The sequence below is a fragment of the Eretmochelys imbricata genome, chromosome 7 (assembly GCF_965152235.1).
Source record: "Eretmochelys imbricata isolate rEreImb1 chromosome 7, rEreImb1.hap1, whole genome shotgun sequence".
Taxonomy (NCBI): domain Eukaryota; kingdom Metazoa; phylum Chordata; order Testudines; family Cheloniidae; genus Eretmochelys; species Eretmochelys imbricata.
The window spans coordinates 34,112,880-34,133,102 of NC_135578.1; the positions used below are offsets into that span (position 1 = coordinate 34,112,880).

The window sequence follows — 20,223 nt, forward strand, 5'->3', positions numbered from 1 at the left end:
ACTTGTCATATTTAGTCTGGCCTCTAACTCTTGTGTCTTGCCTTGTTTTATCTTGTGGGATCCACCCTGAAATGATTAGGTGCACGCAAAGATCACAGCAGTAGTAACTACACAATTTTTGCTTCTCAGCATTTCCTTCATAGCATGGGACGTTTTTTACTTTTGACTAATATTGAGTTGTTTCCTGAAGAGCAGCTGTTGCAGCTCTGCTGACATTAAACTAGGCTGCATATGAATTGTGAGCAGGTATCTCTTCAGTAACAATGCACATCCTGTGGTGCTTTGCGGAGCATTCAGGCTGCAAGATAACCGTGGTGTGTATCTAATCTTATCTGGCCAGCTTTTATAAAACTGCTGTTTTGCTGTTGGCTGAACTTATAGCTTAACTCTACCTCATTCCTCTTGAGGTGCATGAAATATTGAACACTATTTAAAGAGCTCGATCATCAAAATACATATCTTCTCACTGGTCCTTTTTCACCAAGAATGTGGCAGGACTCACACAGAAACCATATTACAGACTGAATGCATGATCACTTAAAAGAGGGGGATGCCCGTCTCTTGTGTGACAAGAGGAATATTAGTAAGTTTACACACAATACACTTTACTGACTAGAAAATCCATGTTACCAATGAAAAGACTACTTTTTGTAAGTGAAATCATTGCACTCCAATTCTCTGTGGAAGAAATGAGCTTAACCTAAAATTATATTTTAAATATTTTCAAATCCATTTGTTAAAGCTATTTCACTTCACTTTCTTAATGCTTTCCATTGAGATTGACATCTGTACCTTCACTTGCTTTTCAGTGCTAATTTTGACATAATATTAAACTGCCCGGAAGTGGCATTTCAGCAAATATATGGAACAAATATTTCCATAGTTATGTGTAAGATCCTACCAAATTCGTTGTCCATGGGTAGAGCACATGCTGAGGGGTTGCAAAGGTGCCCCTCCCCTTCAAAGTTTCTAGCCACCTATTGGCTATCTTGGGGAGGAAGGGAGCTGATTGGTCCCTCACCCGCCATGTGTAGCTTCTGTTTGCTCTGTACACTCCAGCAACCCCACCCTCCCCACCCTCTAGTGGTAGCCTGAGAGCTCTTCTTTGCAGTTGCTGGAGGTTTACCCTATTGCTTGTTTTGTGGTTGGAAAGGAATTTTTCTTCCCATTTCCAAATTGGCAGAGGCCTAGGGAGTTCTTCACCTTCCTCAGAGCATCCTGGAGGCACAGTTAAGTTAAACAGGAATAGGCTTTAATAATGAATGATAGCACTTCGTAAGAATGTTAATTCATTTGAACTCACAGACGGTTTCCAGTGCAGTTAAAAGGAACAGTTCCTGGGATTTTACTGATGAACCTTGTTCTCAAGGAACAGGGAATAACCTAGTGGCCTTTGCAGACCAACGTCCCCACGTTTAGTATCCATTGCCCCCCTCACAGGGGTAGGGTGAATAGTAGGACTCAGAAAGGAGAGCCGAGTCCTAGTTGTAGGCTGAGGAGAGGCTACCCCAAATTAAGGGTTATATGGTAGAAACCTTGTAACCCCTGCACTGGAGCCACTTACCTGATTAGTGAGAGTATGGGTGACAAGGTGGGCAGACCCTCTCCCCTGTGTTAATTTTAATAAAGTTGTGGCGTGCCACTTAAACCTCATCCCTTGTTTGTCTGTTATACCAATAAAATAAAAACCAGCAGGATCTTATTAAAGGGGAAAAGGCAAAATGCCACATTTATTGTGAATACAGAAAGAATCATAGTAAGCAGTTAGTTATAGCTATAACATTCCATTCAATTTCATATTTATTCACACATTCATTCATACACACACACACACAGGTTCTGCAAGGTTGTTATCATACTTACCAGCCTTAGAGTTGCTCATGCCAAGCCACTGGCCAGGTGGCCTGGACATAAGGAGAGATAAGAGAACCATAACAGGAAACATTCTGGCAGAATGAGTGAAATTTGAAAGTGAGCCTATTCCCCCCACCAACTCTGTTCTCTGTAATTTGGTTGCATTGGTCGTTGCAATAAGGTTTGTTCCATGTTTATTTCAGCTCGTGTAGATGAGATAGCTTTATATACTGTATATAAATGTAATTGATGTTGACTCCATTAAAAGGCCTCTCCTAATATGTAATTATGCATTGTTTGTGTGGTTAGGAATGTGCTTAAAATGAGAAGTATAGTGTGTGTGATGGGGAATGATTATTAATGGGGAGAGAAGGAAGGAAAGAAAATAACTTGATCACCTCCTTCCCTCTCAATATTTTATTTATAAAATAGTTTTAGCATGTCTAAAACTTCATTAAAGTTCTCAGACAGGCAAGCTCTTTGTACACCATGTGACTTTAGGTGCAATTGTGCAACACATCCATTCACTGTGAGGCCTGTGTGTTTATCCAGAATATGTATGCCCTGGCTAGCTTCAAAAATAAATGTTTACAACAAATAGCAGAAACATAAAAGGAAGCTAATAGGCAAACACTTTGAATGATGTAAAATCATTCAAAATTGGATAAGCCACGTGATTAATACCACTCATCACTTGTAATGTTGTTCCAGTGTATAAGGACAGTTCTGTTTCCCCCTTTATCCTCCCAGAGAACATAGCTTTTTCAGAAGCATTATTAAGTGGCTGGAAGACATGTCTCCACATTGTTCAGTAAAACTGTTGTGGTTTCTACACCCAAACATTAACAGATAATAGACTCAAGGTTCTGGTGTTGTACCATTTGGCCTTCAAGACTAGCAGTACTCCAGCCTCTGATTCCTCCGGTAGAGCCGGATGCCTACGGAGGGGTGTGTGCATGTGTTTGTGTGTTTCGGGGGGGCTGCCTGGATACCTGTGTAGGTGCTGGGGGGGGGCACCTCACCTGAACAATGAGTCCCAGGGATTTTGTGGGTCTTTCCAGTTCCCCAGCTGGTGGGAGTGGATGTCAGGGCCCCCCTTGACATGTATATGGAGAATACTTTAAAGGTGTGTGTTGCGTATTCTGATATCAGGAAAAGCTATTGCAGTTGAAACAGACTCCCTATTATTGCTAAAACAAAAGGTACTGTGTATCACACTCGTAACTGGTGAGTGCTCCGTATCCAGAAGTTATTAGGATATGGTAAAGTGAGCCTGTGCCAGAACTTCATTCCAAATGAGGAATTTTCCCTAATGGACATGGCTGTCAGCAAAGGTGACAAGAAGTTAGCCAACAGACTAGGACATCTGGTCTAGCAAGCGTCTAATGATCAAAAACAACTCATTCTGTCAGCAGGGAATTAAGGTGCAAGTGAAATAGTGACATAATTCAGCCTCAGCTGTGAATTTATTCCTGAAATCAACTCCTGGACAGTAAATTACAGGATCCTTCAACTCTTATGTGGAACTATTTGCTGTAGTTTTACAGTTTACCGGGGGCGAGGGGAGGAGAAGGGCGGAGCTTATCTGATAAAATTCCACTAGTGCTTTGCTATGTCTTGAGTCTGGCACAATTCTTCAAGTGTGCTTCAATTGAAATACCTACTTGAACATCAGAAAGAGCTAGTGAAATACCCATCGGATCCTCAGGCTGAATGAAATACCCAGCTGATCTTGATTACAGCCCTAACTTTGATCCTGATATAGCTATTCATACTGATCTTTGTTTGGACAAGAATTTCCGATCCGGCTATGTTCTGCCTTGAACTTTATGAACTAAGTGGGTAGAGAGACTTAAATTCAGTTTCACTGAAATTAGTGAATCCAGTGTCCCTTGTACTGTTTTGAAGGCCCAGGCTGTGATACAACACTCAGATGCTGAGGCAGGAGTGCTAATAATCTGCTGAAAACCTCTGAGATTGTCTTTAAAGATATTTACTAAAATCATGTCGTTCAGTCTTCATTCAGTATGGTTGGAAAGTGACACAAACGTAATTGAAAAGTAGTTTGACAGTTAACCTTCTCTGCAAGTAAAAGGATGCAGTAGCTGGAAGGCAGCCATACTTCACAGCATGTTAATTTGGTCATTTTGTTTTAGGTTGCACAATGAAGGCAGCAGAGAAATCCCAAAATGCTAACATGAATCTGTTGTGACTTATAAGATAGAGGCTGTATGTGTGTGTATTTTTTGGGTACCAGACAATATGTCCAGCTGCATGGGTATAACTGGTAAGAAACAGCTATAACTAAGAGTGATTTAGTAGAGAGACACACCAAGGTAAAACCAGACTTTACCAGTGATTTTTCTTAGCATCTAAAAAAGCTGGATCACAGCTGACAGAAGAATTAGAATGTGGAGAAATGCTTATTATGTTCAGATAAAGAGCTAGGAAGACTTTGCAATAGTGTCATCTAGTGACTTCCAGTAGTGTTATGTAGTCTATTGCTTGTTGTGGCAGTACCATAAACTGTAGATTGGAGTGAAGTATGTAAACAGTAAATCAGTTGTCAGTTACGTAGAAGAGTAATTTGCTTGAAAGCACCACTTTTAGAATCTTAAAATATGAGCTTAAATAACAATTTTGAAAATGTATCCTGTTTTAGACACACTCCTCCGTTCATGTGATGATTATTATTTTTTGTTTTTGCTTTTCAGTTTACTTTAGTCTCTTTGCTATAAAACATGAATCATTTGGGCAAAAATATCAGTGTAAAAAAGTTGAAAGAATCCTGGGATGATGTTGCACTCCATATGCTTTATGGAAATATGCTTATATGATGTAACTGGAATATGCTTTATGCAAAAGGTCTCTTGTAAGGTATCATTACAAAGCTTATAATCTACTGAGCGTTCATCCTATTTGTATGCATGTATCATTCTTGTATCTCAAGCTAGAAATATGAAATATAACTCTGAGGTCCTCTTGTAATTCTGCAAAGTGCGGGCCATTAATGGTGGTTGAGAATATTGATGGCTCCCATTGACTAGGACAATTAGTTGTAGATGGCTCTGTTTACTTGCAAACCTTCCTGGGTATGTGTGGGCCAGCCCAGGAAGAATGGAGGCTGGGGTCTCACAGGACATGTGATCATGTCACCTGATACTGAAGTCCATCTTAAATCTGGCACTCTTCCATTTTTAGAAGGCGGGTTGGGGACCCAGAGAGACAAAAGATTCCTGTCTTGTGCCAAAGCTATAAAAAGGGGAAGAGCAGGAGAGAGGGGGCTGCCAGTCATGAGAGAATCCCTAGTTTCTACTTAAGATGTCTGCTAACAAGGACTGTACCAGGGGAAAGGATTGGGCCCAGACAAGGAAGGAGTCTAGTCTGTGAAAGAAGCTTATTCAAACATCTGTGAGGGTTAGATTTTACCTGTAAACAGTTTCTTAATGTATTAAGCTTAGATTTGTGTGTTTTTGCTTTATTTTGCTTGGTGACTGACTTTGTTCTGTCATTACTTGAAACCACTTAAATCCTACTTTTTATATTTAATAAAATCACTTTTGTTTATTAACGAACCCAGAGTAAGTTTATTAATGAACCCGGGGGAGCAAACAGCTGTGCATATATTTCTATCCATGTTATAGAGGGCGGATAATTTGAGTTTACCCTGTATAAACTTTATTCAGAGTAAAACGGATTTATTTGGGGTTTGGATCCCATTGGGAACTGGGCGTCTGGGTGCTGGAGATAGGAAACTTGCTGAGCAGTTTTTAGTTAAAGGTCTGCAGCTTTGGGGGCGTGGACCAGACCTGGGTCTGTGTTGCAGCAGGCTAGCATGTCTGGCTCAACAAGGCAGGGTTCTGGAAGCCCAAGCTGGGAGGGAAAATGGACTCAGAGGTAATCTCAGCACATCAGGTGACAGTCCCAAGGGGGTCTGTGTGACCAAACCCGTCACACCTGGTTCATGGCTCTTTTTTTTTTTTGTGGCTCTTTTTCTGCATCACTGCTCTTAAAACCCACCATACTGAGATCGTATATATTAATATACTGTTTACAAATTAACGTTTTGAGAGTCAAAGGATCCATTCCCAAAAGCAGAGAGTCCCTGTGACTTTGTTATCTGCATACTGTAGGACACCCCACCTTTACACTTTTGTGGGCTCAAGGTGTAACCTGATTGATTTAGGCTCCTTCATCCTTTCCCTACCATGGGATCTCTCTCCTGCCATCCATTTCCACCCTGTGACAAACAGAGGCTAGGGACACCATTCCTTACCCATCCTGGCTAATAGCCATTAATGGACTTAACCTCCATGAATTTATCCAGTTCTCTTTTAAACCCTGTTATAGTCCTAGCCTTCACAACCTCCTCAGGCAAGGAGTTCCACAGGTTGACTGTGTGCTGAGTGAAGAAGAACTTCCTTATACTTATTTTAAACCTGCTATCCATTAATTTCATTTGGTGGCTCCAGTTCTTATATTATGGGAACAAGTAAATAACTTTTCCTTATTCACTTTCTCCACACCACTCATGATTTTATATACCTCTATCATATCTCCTCTTAGTCTCCTCTTTTTCAAGCTGGAAAGGCACCCACCTTTACCCATCCTGGGCTCAGGGTGTACTCTTCTGCAGTTTGCAGGATCTTTTACCAGTGAAAGAGCCTTGCATAGTAATGTCCTTAACCTCTAGGTATTAACAGTTACCAAAACAGAATGCACACACTAAGCATACAGTGCTCACAACTCCCCAAAAGGCAGATGAACTTTTCCTGATGGTCAGTCAGGATCTGGTCATCTGGGAACTTCAGATTCTGCATGGTGAGATTGGCAGGGTGTTGAGGTCTGGCAGTTCTGATCTTGCGGCTGTGTCCTGGATTTGGTTCCAAAGACCTTCCTTTTGGATCCCAGTTTATTTATATGGTGAAACTTGAGTCCTGCTTAGCTGTACCTTAACCAATCATTTTAAACTAAAGTACTACGACACTGTAATTTTAATCAATCTTAGCCCATTTTGAAACAATTCTTTAATCTTATCCCCACCTTAATTGATTTAAATTTTGTAAAACTGTTTCTGTCTGTTGCATAATTAATCAAAGAACCAGAAAGGAACCATACAGATAAACAATAGAGAAGTTAGGGACTGTAAAGGTAAAACAATAAAATAGATTTCACACCCACAACTGTTAAGTGATTCCTTGACAGGCAGAATGCTATTAAACAAAGTTTTCTTTAAACATCTTAAGAGACTCCTTGATTATCTAGTGATGGTGCATACTATTGGGAGGGGAACCTTAACAGCCCCATGTGACATTGTTTTGATATCGTTTAGATGGGACGTGAGGACGTGACTTTCTGCTTCTTAGATCATGGCTGCTGCTCTCCTCCTATGGCTGCAAAAAAAGGCCTCAGACCTTACAACGTCCCTGATTTTCTTTAAATAAAAAAGAGCTGAACCCAGATCCCCTGCCAGACATAAATCTCCAGTGCACACATTCACACTTGCTTTTTGCCCTTAGTTCCCCACTTGAACCAACCTTTTCAGATTGACCTAGTCTATGTAGACTGAGACTTCCAAACTAAAACACACCAGTATCTACCTTTCAGGAATAGGTGCTGACTTGGTGAAATCACAGCAGGAAGTTGTACATTGTGTGTGTGTGTGTGTGTGTGTGTGGTGCGGGGGGGGAGGGGGGGCGGAATAAAAATCCTGCTAACCCAGGAGTGATGGGTGTATCAGGCCCTTTGAGGTCCCCAGCTGGAGGCCTCGTGGCCCTTCCCTACTCTCCTAGAAAAGGATCAGTAAAGGTGGGTTGTCCAGGCCTGCCTAGAAAAATGACAGTGATGCAGCCGCTCAGATTTCGGCAGGCTCAGTTAAAAGGAGCTGCAGGGCTCCTGAGCAATACAGTTGCTGTCTGGGACCAGAAGGGTAATACAGAGTGGAAGGCTGTGAAACTCTCCAGGCAAGGAGGCCCGAAGACACCCTGCTCAAATAGAGAACCCACGAAAAGGAAGGGGCTAGGTGGGAAATAGCCCAGAGAAGAATAGCAGCAGCAGCAACAGTTGTAGGAAGCAGCATGTGACCACTATTTATAGAGTCCCTAGGTTGGGACCTGCAGTAGTGGCCAGGCCCAGGTCCCCCCATCAGTCACTTGCAGTGTGGTGTAAGTCCTGAGAAGTGGATAAGGCTTGTTTAGAGGCTCAAGTAAAGGGCAAGACTTAGAGTATCCAGGGAGGAAGCCCTGGGGGCACTGCTCTTAGAGTTTGCCAACCCTCCAGGAAAACAAAAAGGAGTCCAGTGGCACCGTTAAAGACTAACAGATTTATTTGGGCATAGGCTTTTGTGGGTAAAAAAACCCACTTCTTCAGATGCATTGAGTCCCTCCAGGATTGTCCTGGAGTCTTCAGGAATTAAAGATAGATCTTTAATTAAAGATTGTCATTTGATGAAACCTCCAGGAATACATCCAACTAAAATTGGCAGCCCTAACTGCTCTATATCAGGGCAGACATGGACTTAAACAAGTCCAGAAGGGGCTGAGGGCTGAGCCCAGAGACAAGGCTAAAGACAATACTGAGGGCCCAGGGACAAGCCCTGTTGGACCTTTTTAGCCCAGAAAGGGTCTGTTTGTTCAGTCACGCATTTGGCTGACACATAGCTGGATGACTGAGTCACTGAAGACCTGCCAATTTTAATTGCTTAAAACCAGACCCCACCCTGCTCTGCCTCTTCCCTTGAGGCTCTGCCCCCCATCACTTACTGCTCTCCCTTCTCCCCCTACCTTGTTGCTCGATCCTCTTCCCCCATCTCCTAGCTGGACTCCCTCTGCTTTGGGGCTGGGACAGGAGCTGCAGCTTGACACAAAGCCTGCCTGCCTATGAGGTGCAGGTAGCCCCAACTGAGCAGGAGCTCATGCAAGTTGATGACCCAGCACCTCTTCTCCACCCAGATAACCAGACTTCTGATGTCTGGTCAGAACATCTAACAGGACACTGCCAGGTCCCCTTTTTGACTGGATTTTCTAGTAAAAAACTGGACACCTGGCAACCCTACGCCTGATGAGGGCAACAACCGATAGGGGGCAACATGAGCAGAGGAAGTGGAGGTTCACACCCAACTGACAGGAGGCACTCCCAGGAGGTGAATGGGCCCAGTCATACCAGTCCACAGGGAAACTAGACAGTGTCTTGTACTGTAATTGTTCTGTGGTATTTGCGCTACTGTTGAGCTCTTAATTCTCGGGAAGCCAGCTGTCTTGTGTTTAGAAAAGAAAGTCCTTTTCCCTCACCCCACTGTGCAAACTCCAGATATCTTCAGTAAGCAACCTGATTGAGCTACTTTGTGCAAACTCTCTTCTTCTTCTTTTTTTTTTTTCCCAGTTGTGCGGCAACTTTAAAAAAACCTTCTTTTGGAGGGGTGAAAGAAGTTTAAAATGGGATTGGGATAAGATTCTGTTTGTGTTAGTCAGGCACAAGTGTTAGCAGGAGTAGGGGATCTTGCAGATAACTTTTTACTAGAAACTGCTTTGGTGGCATTAATGTGTTAATTTCTTTCATCTGTTCAGTGGCATATCCTGGACTGCCTGGCCCTTTACAGTAGGTAGAAAACTACCTATTATGTGTACAGGCATCCACATTTCTATATCAAAAGGTTTTCAATTTCCCAAATTGATCCTGTCCCTAGGGAAAATAAAGTCTGAGGGTGAATTAGTATGTACCCCCTTCTTGCATGTCCAGTGAGTAACTTTAAAGGGCTTGGAGGCTACCAGAAGATTCCAGTATTAGCTATTTAATAGTGGAGAGGCCAAGGACTTTGCTGTGAGTTTATTCTTTACACGCATTTCCCATCTATGCCTCACCTAGAAGGGTTTAGATTAGTCAGTGCCGAAAGGAGGAGGTGGTGTTCACCCTGTCATTCAAAGCCTTAGCCACTGGAGGGAGTGAGACTAACATAAGAGCTGAATCATTTGCCACTGTTGGGTTGAAAACGACCAGTTCTGCAATACATTCATAATTTAACGAAATAAATAATCCTCATTCTTCAGTTAAGATAACATAAGTTTGACAGCTATTGCTTTTTTCTCTTTTTTTTTTTTTGTAGGTTAATTCTCTAAGACCAGAAGTGGGAGAAAGTACATTGTTCCAGTGTCTTGTTCTTTGTCCACTGCATTTAACTCCTGGAGTTTCACCTTCCATACCAGGTACTGCTCTTTCTGACATAGCAACACCTTATGTGATGCCTCTTGGTCAATACAGAGGAGTTTCCCCTCCACCACTTTATGGAATACAGTGGGTGGGCACAACCGGGGATTGGTGGGGGTCAAAGCAATGCATACTTCCTAGCTCTTGGCAATCCAGTTTCACGAGGGCAACCTGCTGCCAATCCACCTGACCTGAACATAAGAATAACACATCTTTGTTGCCTTTGGATAGATTGTAATGGGGTGTGTGTGTATGTGTGTGTGTGAGACCCTATAGATGTCATATGTGTTTGAAGAGGTATGGTTCTATTGCTGGCACCAAGTTCAGGCCTAATAGCATGCAGAGCCACACGCTGCATCAAGCAATCACTGACACATTTTCACAAAAGAGTTTGTTTATGGAAATATTTGTTCACATTTCATTGCTAATGACACTTCATTCTATTTTACACTTGCAGTCTTTAAAGTTAATGTACTTGAACTGATGACTAGAAAATCATATTAACCCTGGCAGGAGTACAGTGCCTTGAATTTAAGCTTTACAATTCCAGCTGGAAAGGGATGTAAAAATATTTTGATAGGTGTATTTTATTTTCAACCTGCTTGTGAGTTAAAATTTTTAATTTTGAAAAATACCCAAGGCTTACAATTGAAGCACTCGGTAGTTTTTGTTCCATTTTCTTCTGCAAGTGCTTTTATTTTAATTGTTTAGTTGTACTTAAATTTTTAAGACTTTTTAAAAGTTTGCAAGATGAGATTTGTTTTGTGACACTGATCTAAATAGTGAAATATATATGGTTATAATTTTAAAAACAGGAGCAATGAAAGTTCAGATTGAGTAGACTTTCTTTCCTTTAGTGGGCTTGTGTAATTCAGTTAAATTACACATGAATGCATGTTTCATAAGTGACAAATCCAACTGAAATCTTGATTATAGGAGAACCCTCCTCTGGGTTTCTATAAGAACTATGTAAGTACAATACTTGCATGTACTCTGCCTTCAGTTCTGTAGCAATGTTGGTTAAGACTGGTATTTTGTCTCTGAAGTGCTAACGGAATTCACACTGCAAGGGAATTAAATGTAAAGCTCGTATATGACCAATGAGTCATTCAGTTTTAGTATTTGTCCACATCTTGTTTGTGGGTTTTTTTCCTAAATTTGCACTGTAAGTAGCATGATCACCTCTTACCATGTTTTGAAAGTTGATTTTTGTCTATTTTACTATATGTAGCTCTGCATTGTCACCTTGTGCATTTAGACTGAGTTAACTACTCAAACTGACTTGGGGATGATAAGATTAACTTAAAAAGAAAGTAGTAAGGGAAATCATTATGGCACAAGTAACAACATATTACATGGTCAAACTTGAAAGCACATTGCTTAATATCTCTTTACTGCAATGAAGGGTGGAGATGTCTCGTGCTGCCAAGCTGTGAATTGGAGTATAGTTCTATTGTATTTTCACTATTATAACTGTCTAAAATATTTTGTTTGACCCCTTTGAATATATTCCATCAATTCAGCTAGACTTGAATTTTATTGCAATTATTCAGAGTCTTCTGGCTGGGCAAAATACTTAGTGTCGTAAGAGATTTCTGTTCTGAAACATGTACCTTTTAATTTGTTTTTTGTTTTTTTAGATTAATGCCTGCAAGCTTCATAAGCAAACAGAAAAACGAATAAGTGAATCTTACTTTCTCTATTGCCTGTTGTATAGACCATCTCTTGTGCACTGACCAAGTCAGTGGCACTAAACCCGCGGAGACTGTGTGTATATTAAAAAGGAATAATATGTGCCTGAAAACTGTGGAAAAACCTGGTGTTTTCCTGATTCTTTGAAACGTGTTGGTCTCTAATTGCACTAGACAACCCTCCTCCACCCTCCCAGTCCTCTGTTCCTTTTGTTGCTTTTTAAGGATCAGATGCTGCCTTCTCTAGTTCTCAGCTACTTTCTCTAACTGCTACTGTCCCAGGGTATGCAGCAGTGGAGGAGAGACTGTGTGCAAGGAGTCTGCACAGTGCCCACCTCTTCAGTCATACTTGTCTCAGTGTTTCTCGTGCTATATTACCCATAGGCTGTGAAACAGACTCCACTGGAACTTCCAGTTGGTTGTCTTAAGTGAATTGTACCACAGGCAACACTACTGAAAACTGATAAGTTGCCAAAGCTAGTTCGGTGGTGGGAAGACACTTGCATCTGAGTGACTCTCCTGTGATGAAGTATCAAAGCTCCCCTTGTAACTCAGCCCCGCAATTATTTAAATGTGACAAATATACAGACGAAACTCAGCCCTGATGTTTGGATAGTAACTGTGTGCGCCATGGGCACCCTTGGAAGACTCTCTGACTCTCACAGATGGTATTGTAGAGATGGAATGACAGTAACTGTAGGGCTGACAAGTGCTTTTATTTAAATTATTCAACTTTCCTATGTATCCAAGGATGGAGCCCTTAGGGCCTACATGCTCCTGAATTCAATTCTTTTAAAAGTTTTTAAATATAAATCACAATACTCTAGCTAGCCCCAGTCTCTTGTTTCCAGAAACCACAACACACGTGAAAGAACGAGCAGTTGCTGTATTACTGTTGTCTACTGTGCATCCAAGAAGAGTCAGTAATACTGTATTACAAATAGTATTTGACTCAAGTAAATGAAGAATGTGGATAATACATGAAATAATTGAGCTGTAGGCTGTTCCACTTTGAGATTTTTTTTGAAAGATGGTCACTGATTCTTTTCAAACTGGAGAGTTCAAAGTCCTGGTCTCATCAAGCTAAAGATTCTCCAGTGCAGTATTCTTGTATTCTGAATTTGAAAAACAATCATGTGTATTAAACCTACAAAACAAGCCCCACTGACTTACAACGAAATCCTCAAATACAGCTTTAATACAGTTAGCGACCATCCTTCCAAATTCTTTGAAAGTGGCCCCTGGAAATCTTTTAATCGGATGTCTCTACTTGGAAGCTTTTTTGAGTCCGGTGTGACATTTTCTTTTCAAAATAAGCAGGGATTCAGGTCTTGTCCAGCAGGGTTCAGAAGCCATTTGTACTCTAAGAAATATGGCAAAAATCTGCTCAGTCCCAGGGTCATTGGCAGCTGACTGCCACCTGAGGTAAGTTAGGTGCAGCTTGTTCAGATGATTAGCTTTGAGGGAGGGGTTACAAATTAAATAGTTCAATGCAGGGTCCCAAATGATAACTTGTAAGGTTTCTTGCATCCTCAGTTTGACTCCTTTTTTTTCCCTCTTCAGTCCTAGACTTATTGATATATTTGTAGAAGATGATGCTAGGTGCTGGAGCAGTGCGTTCCCTGGCTGGAGATGGATTGTGTAGTGATAGATGTGTAAACAGCGACGAATGAGGACAAACACAGGGATGAGGTTTAAGTGGCACGCCACAACTTTATTAAAATTAACACAGGGGAGAGGGTCTGCCCACCTTGTCACCCATACTCTTACCAATCAGGTAAATGGCTCCAGTGCAGGGGTTACAAGGTTTCTACCATATAACCCTTAATTTGGGGTAGCCTCTCCTCAGTCTACCACTGGGACTCGGCTCTCTTTTCTGAGTCCTACTATCCACCCTACCCCTGTGAGGGGGCAATGGATACTAAAAGTGGGGATGTTGGTCTGCACAGGCCACAAGGTTATTCCCTGTCCCTTGGGCACAAGGTCCATCAGTAAAATCCCAGGAACTGTTCCTTTTAACTGCACTGGAAACCGTCTGTGAGTTCAAATGAATTAACGTTCTTACGAAGTGCTATCACTCATTATTAAAACCTATTCCTGTTTAACTTAACTGTGCCTCCAGGATGCTCTGAGGAAGGTGAAGAACTTCCTAGGCCTCTGCCAATTTGGAAATGGGAAGAAAAATTCCTTTCCAACCGCAAAACAAGCAATAGGGTAGACCTCCAGCAACAGCAAAGAACAGCTCTCAGGCTACCACTAGAGGGTGGGGAGGGTGGGGTTGCTGGAATCTACAGAGCAAAAAGAAGCTACACATGGCCTGGGCTGTGGTTTAAATTAGTGAAAAAGGAGGGTGAGGGACCAATCAGCTCCCTTCCTCCCCAAGATAGCCAATAGGTGGCTAGAAACTTTGAAGGGGAGGGGCACCTTTGCTTTCCCTCAGCATGTGTTCTACCCAGTTCACCTGTGGCAGGGCCAACCGTGATTGGGACAATAAAGTTTCCCATCCATTGAGGTGGGTGGGTGGCAGTCTCTCTGCACAGGAGGGAACAGCGTACAGACTGGGCTCTGTCTGAGCACTGGTATAAGGTCCTTGGCAGTTCTGGGTCTTGTAGCATTGCTCTTGAATGGATCTGAGGCAGCTAAAATGACTTTCCAGCCTAGACTCCTGATTACCTCAGATGTATAATTTGGGGGGGAGGGGGGATTTCTAGATGAGCAGTTACCTCTAGCCTACTTCTTGATTTACTTCTTTGTGTGCAGAGACTAATAAAAATCTCTTCTGTTCAAGGAGATCAGGTTCTAAGCCCAGATCTTGTTCTTTGTCTTACTGCAAATAAGTTAAAGAAGTGCTAGCCCTTATTAACTGGAAAAGATTGGTGTCAAGGTTTACAAATTTACTTGTAATGAAAGAACTTGCTGCTTGAAGGGATTTGGAGTGCTCCAAAACTGCTTCACAAGCTCTTGGTAAATAAATCTAGGGTTTAATCTTAGATAGTCCCAACAGATCTGGCATGTACAACATTAGAGACCTGGCTGGATAATAACTTGGTTTCATTTGATGTATTAACTGGTCTCTCTTGGTTTTTCTTCAGAGTGCCAGTTGTAATGTAACAGAGGTGCAGTGGCTATTCATTTCTAGAACCAGTGCTGGGTGTAGAACTTTTCCCCTGGAATGATTTCCAGACTAGGAGTCTCGAGGCCTGTGTATTTTAAGCGTTTGGGTCTTCTACATGCAAAGCATCAGCAAGTTTTAGGTTTTTCTTGAAGAATATGCAGACACTGTGCATGCCAGGGAAGCTTCTAGAAGAATTTGGTTAATCTCTGCTGTAACAATGGAATTTCTGAGAGTCCTCCTTGGTGACTTCAATGCCTGGAAAGTGAGGGGAACTTGGATTAATTTATTCTGATACACTGCCTGCTGATGGCTTTACTGCACGTTAGTGAAGTCGCAGATTAGAAAGGGCCATATGCTGGAGTGATATCATGGGATTTAATCACCAGGGTAGATTCTCACCCTGTGAGAAGAGCAAATCATCATGGTCTGCTCTCCAGCATTAGGGTCTTACTTCCAGCCCCAGGATCAGACCTGTAATGTTGACTGTTAGCAAAACAGCTCCTTCAGCCTATGAATGGAGGGTCATACTGAGGATTTTTGACTACTGCACATCATCCACTGGGGTTGTTGATAGACATGAAGAAACTTACAACACAGGCATTGTGCCTTTAGCACCTCAGTGCTGGGCCTTTGTGGTTCTGTCTTTGTTACTCAGAGCACTGAGGCTGGGCTCAACTTTCGGCAACTTTTGAACCTTAATGGCTCAACAAATTTAACTGCTGAATGGCACTTTTGCTAGAGAAGATTTGCAAGCCTCCCTGCTAATACAAAAATGGTAAAACAGTCTGTATTTGAGTAACTTGCTTAGTATTTTCTGCTACAGAACTAAATGAGTCTGATAAACTTTATGGTGTCAAGTATCGGGGGTAGCCATATTAGTTTGTATCCACAAAAACAACGAGGAGTCCGGTGGCACCTTAAAGACTAACGTTTATTTGGGCATAAGCTTTCGTGGGTAAAAAACCCACTTCAGCTGCATGGAGTGAAAATTACAGAAACAGGCATAAATATACTGGCTCATGAAGAGAAGGCTGTTTTATATTGTACCCAACTGCAACACATCAATGAATCTAACCCCAGGTCTACACTACGGGGACTATGCCAGCATAGCTATGGTGCCATAGCTATACCAGCATAACCCCGTAGCATAGACACAGCCTACACCAATGGAAGGGGTTTTTCCATTGCTGTAGGAACACCGCCTCCCTGAGCAACAGTAACTAGGTCAACTGAAGCATTCTTCCATCAAACGACTAACGTCTACGTTGGGGGGTTAGGTCAGCATAGCTATGCCACTAATGGGTGTGGATTTTCACATCCCCAAGCGACATAGCTCTAGCCACCTAAAATTTTAAGTGCGGCCTTAGTGCAGTTCATAAGGGCTGTACCAGAATACTATTGTCTGCCAACCAAACACATGGGAAATGTGGAAAAGACCACTCTGCAATAGGGTATCCAGACAGGAAGTTAAGATGTTAGTGAAGATCAATATATGTTGAGCAGGACACACATGTTATAAAAAATCATTTAGCTTGCTATTGGGATTTTTTATTTTGCAGGGCTGACAGCTTCTTTAAGAAACAGTCTATTATCCCGTTTCACTGTTTACTCTTTTTCATCCAGACTGTCAGTGGCAATTGGATATTGTGTGAAATAAAATCAGTTTCTCTTGATTTCCCCCTCCCCCACTGAGAACAAGGTTTTGTGTTTAATGCTTTTTCCTGTATTCCTTTATGCAGTTAATAGGGACATAGTCAGATGCTGAGGTCTCAGTCTCCGTACTGTAGAGATTGCTGGCTGGCTTCAGAATTTTAGAGGTATTCTTGGGGATGTGGAATAGTTAGTTAGTAAAGGAATCTGGAGACTTGGATTCTATATTTGATTTGTCGCTGATTCATTGGAAGAGGAAGATGTGAAATGACATACTGTGTGAGAAATTCTGATCCAGTCTACACAATTTTGTAATTTCTTTCTAAGCATTTGTATTTATAGTTGGAAACACAAAAATGTTATGCAAAATTTAAAGGCAAAATATTTTTTGAGGGGTGGGGGCAGATATTATTTTAAAAAAAAATGTTCCCTTCTGCTATGGACTTAAGAGCTGAGCTCTTGTGAGCAGCTTGCAGAGAAGAGGGGATGGGAGACTGCCTTGTGTTTATCTTAACCAGTGGAGTATTTTGCAAACAAACTCCTTGTAATTTTGCAGCAGTCAAATGGATGCTCAGTGGCCACCCAGGCTTTAGGTTCTATGCTGTAAACAAAAACAGCCTTTTGCTGACTCATTAAAAAGATGCAGCCTGGATTAGGCCTCTACCCCCAGGCCAGGCTTTTAGGTTTTAAGACAGGGACATCCTTCCTCCCCTGTCCCAGCTTCACCCAGAACTGCCCTGTTGGAGGAACAACACGCCTTTTTTACTGTGTCTGTTGGTCTCTGTTTAGCTTCTGTTCGCTCCCAGCCCTGCTAGCTGCTGGAGGACTAATTCTTGTTGTTCTGCCTGCAGCTGATCCTGGGTGGCCTCCCTAGGCAGCTCCTGAATGTCTAAACTTGCTGCGCTTTTTTCCCCAAAAGAACACCTTTGGGTGGGGTGCACCCAAGTGGTGGTGCCTCCTGCAGGGGGCAGCAAATGCCTGGTACATCCTGTCACAGATGTATCTTACACCTAAACTTCAAGTTCTTCCATACAATCATAATTTAAGTAGCCTACAAAGAGCAAAACTAGGGCTATATATCCAAATGTTAGTAGAATGACAAAGTTCCAGTTCCATTTAATTTTCTCCCAGTCATAAAGAAATTCATTAAGGGTAGTTTTCTTTTAAAAATCTGCTTAAATCCAGGAAACCTACAGAGAACTTCACTGGATAGTAAGCTCGTTACTTGGCATTTGCTTTTACAGACTAGCCACGTTTTCTTGCCAGAGTTAAATACTGTTGTCAGGTCTCTTCCACTTTTAAGTCTAAAAATATTCTGTGGGAGAGTCAGTAATTGGAGCAATTCTTTGAAGACATTTTAAAAGTGTCTTCAATAGGGGACAAGTAAAATTACATGGTGGGTGATTTTTCTTGATTCACTGAAGACAGCTTTTGACTGTCCCCTGGGTTGAGATGATGTAGAAATGAGTTTGTAGCAGTAATCTCGTGAGTGATCATTCACTGCAGGTAACCATTTGAGTGCTTGGGAGTGGGTAGCTTTTTTTTTTTTTTTTTTAGTGCTGTCATTGGTGAAAGGGGAAAGAGTGGCCACTATCCCTGTGTCTCAAACTCTTCCAGTCTCCAGCTGTTGTGCAGCCAAAGATTCAGTTGCTTTTCTTCTATCCAGGTTCTAACTAGAGACCCAGGATCTTTCACCTCTGCTTCTATGGCTACATCTAGACTGCACAGCACTTGCAGCAGTGTGTAGGCTGTGTAGCTACCTGCCTCGGTAAAAACAGGCTGCATCCATACTGTGGTGTGGAGCTCCATGTGTCGGTGAAAGGCTTTGCCACTGGGGAGCCTGACAGCGCCTGTCCCTGCTGCTGGAGTCAGTGACTATGGCAGGGAAAACAGCGGTGTAGATTGGAGAGGCACAGCTTCAGCTGTAGAGAGTTGTGTAGGGTCTATACTGGGGCTGGGCAAACTACAGCCTGGGGACCACATCTGGCCCTCCAGACATTTTAATCTGGCCCTCGGGCTACCGCTGGGAAGTGGGGTCTGGGGCTTGCCCTGCTCCAGCCAGGGAGTGGGGTCAAGGTCTTGCCCCACTGTGCATGGTTCCTGGAAGCAGTGGCATGTCCCCCCTCTGGCTCCTATGCGTAGGGGCAGGCAGGGGGCTCTGCACGCTGCCCCCCCAAGCACTGCCCCCGCAGCTCCCATTGGCTGGGAACTTCAGCTTGCCCCCCCTAAGCACTGCCCCCGCAGCTCCCATTGGCTGGGAACTGCAGCTAATGGGAGCTGCAGGGGCGGCGCCTGTGGACAGGGCAGTGCGCAGAGCCGCCTGGCCGCACCTCCGCGTAGGAGCTGGAGCAGGGACATGCCACTGTTTCTGGAAGCTGCTTGAGGTAAGCGCTACCTGGAGTCTACCCCCCTGGTCCCCTCCCATGCCTCTGCCCCAGCCCTAATCCTCCTCACGCCCTCAGTCCCAGCCCAGAGCACCCTCCTGTACCCCCAACCCCTCATCCCGAGAGTCTGCACCTCCAGCCAGAGCCCTCTTGCCCTCCCGCACCCCAACCCCCAATTTTGTGAGCATTCATGGCCCGCCATACAATTTCCATACCCACATGTGGCCCTCAGGCCAAAAAGTTTGCCCATCCCTGGTCTATACTCAGGTACATACCCTCAGAGTTCAGGTGTGTCTTTACTCACCTGAGCAGTGCCTCCTCATCTACACTGCAATTCGTATTCATGCTGTGGGGGCGTGCAGTGTAGGTATGCTACTTGTTACTAACAGGAGTGTTCAGTGTAGATGTACCTTATGATACCATGACAGTAAGAAGTCCTGTTTCTCCACAAACCTTTTATTCTCATTATCTCCTCCTCCCAAGGCTGGAACATGGCACAATGTTTTGTGAAGCATTGTTTGCCTGCCATATCTCTCTTCCAAACCTCTGTTGTAAACAATAACATCTTATGTAAGTGCCATTGTTCACCAAGTCACTACTTCCCTACACTCAAAGCTATAATAAGTTAGATTCTTTTGCTTCCTGCACATGTGTATATGGAATAGGGATAGTGCAGGAATGCAGAAAATTTAAGCCAGACATTTTAATCAACCTGCACTGAATATCCTGACTCAATAAATCATGGCAGCCAAACGCCATGCCGTACATGCAGTAAAAGTCTACACAGAAGCAGGGTCACAAATAACCACTTCGTAGACTAAGCTGGAATTGAAAAATAGCTACATGATGGACTGTGTGCTCCTGATACTTAGCTATTGCGCCACCCATTCTACCCAGGTGTAAGGAAATTGAAGCTGGTCTAACACACATCAAGGAGCTGTGAGAGGCTGGGGTCTACTTCTACATCAGTGGTTCTCAACCTTTCCAGATTACTGTACCTCTTGCAGGAGTCTGATTTGTCTTGCATACCCCAAGTTTCACCTCACTTAACGACCTTCTTGCTTTTGTATTTTTTGTTTTGATTTTTGTATCACAGCTTGCTATACCAATAAAATAAAAAACCTGCAGGATCTTATTAAAGGGGAAAAGGCAAAATGCCACATTTACTGTGAATACAGAAAGAATCATAGTAAGCAGTTAGTTATAGCTATAACATTCCATTCAATTTCATATTTATTCACACATTCATTCATACACACACACACAGACACAGAGGTTCTGCAAGGTTGTTATCAAGTTACCAGCCTTAGAGTTGCTCAAGCCAAGC

At 42.8% G+C, this 20,223-nt stretch overlaps 1 long non-coding RNA gene across 1 annotated transcript in view; it reads left to right on the forward strand.

Moving 5' to 3' along the window:
* The first annotated feature begins 1,947 nt into the window (after positions 1-1,947).
* Positions 1,948-20,223, forward strand: part of LOC144267610 (uncharacterized) — a 58,830-nt gene continuing 40,554 nt past the window's right edge. Inside the window, exons 1-2 of the long non-coding RNA XR_013346641.1 lie at positions 1,948-2,035; positions 9,956-10,055. This is a non-coding gene — a long non-coding RNA (uncharacterized LOC144267610). The remainder of the gene's footprint in view (positions 2,036-9,955; positions 10,056-20,223) is intronic.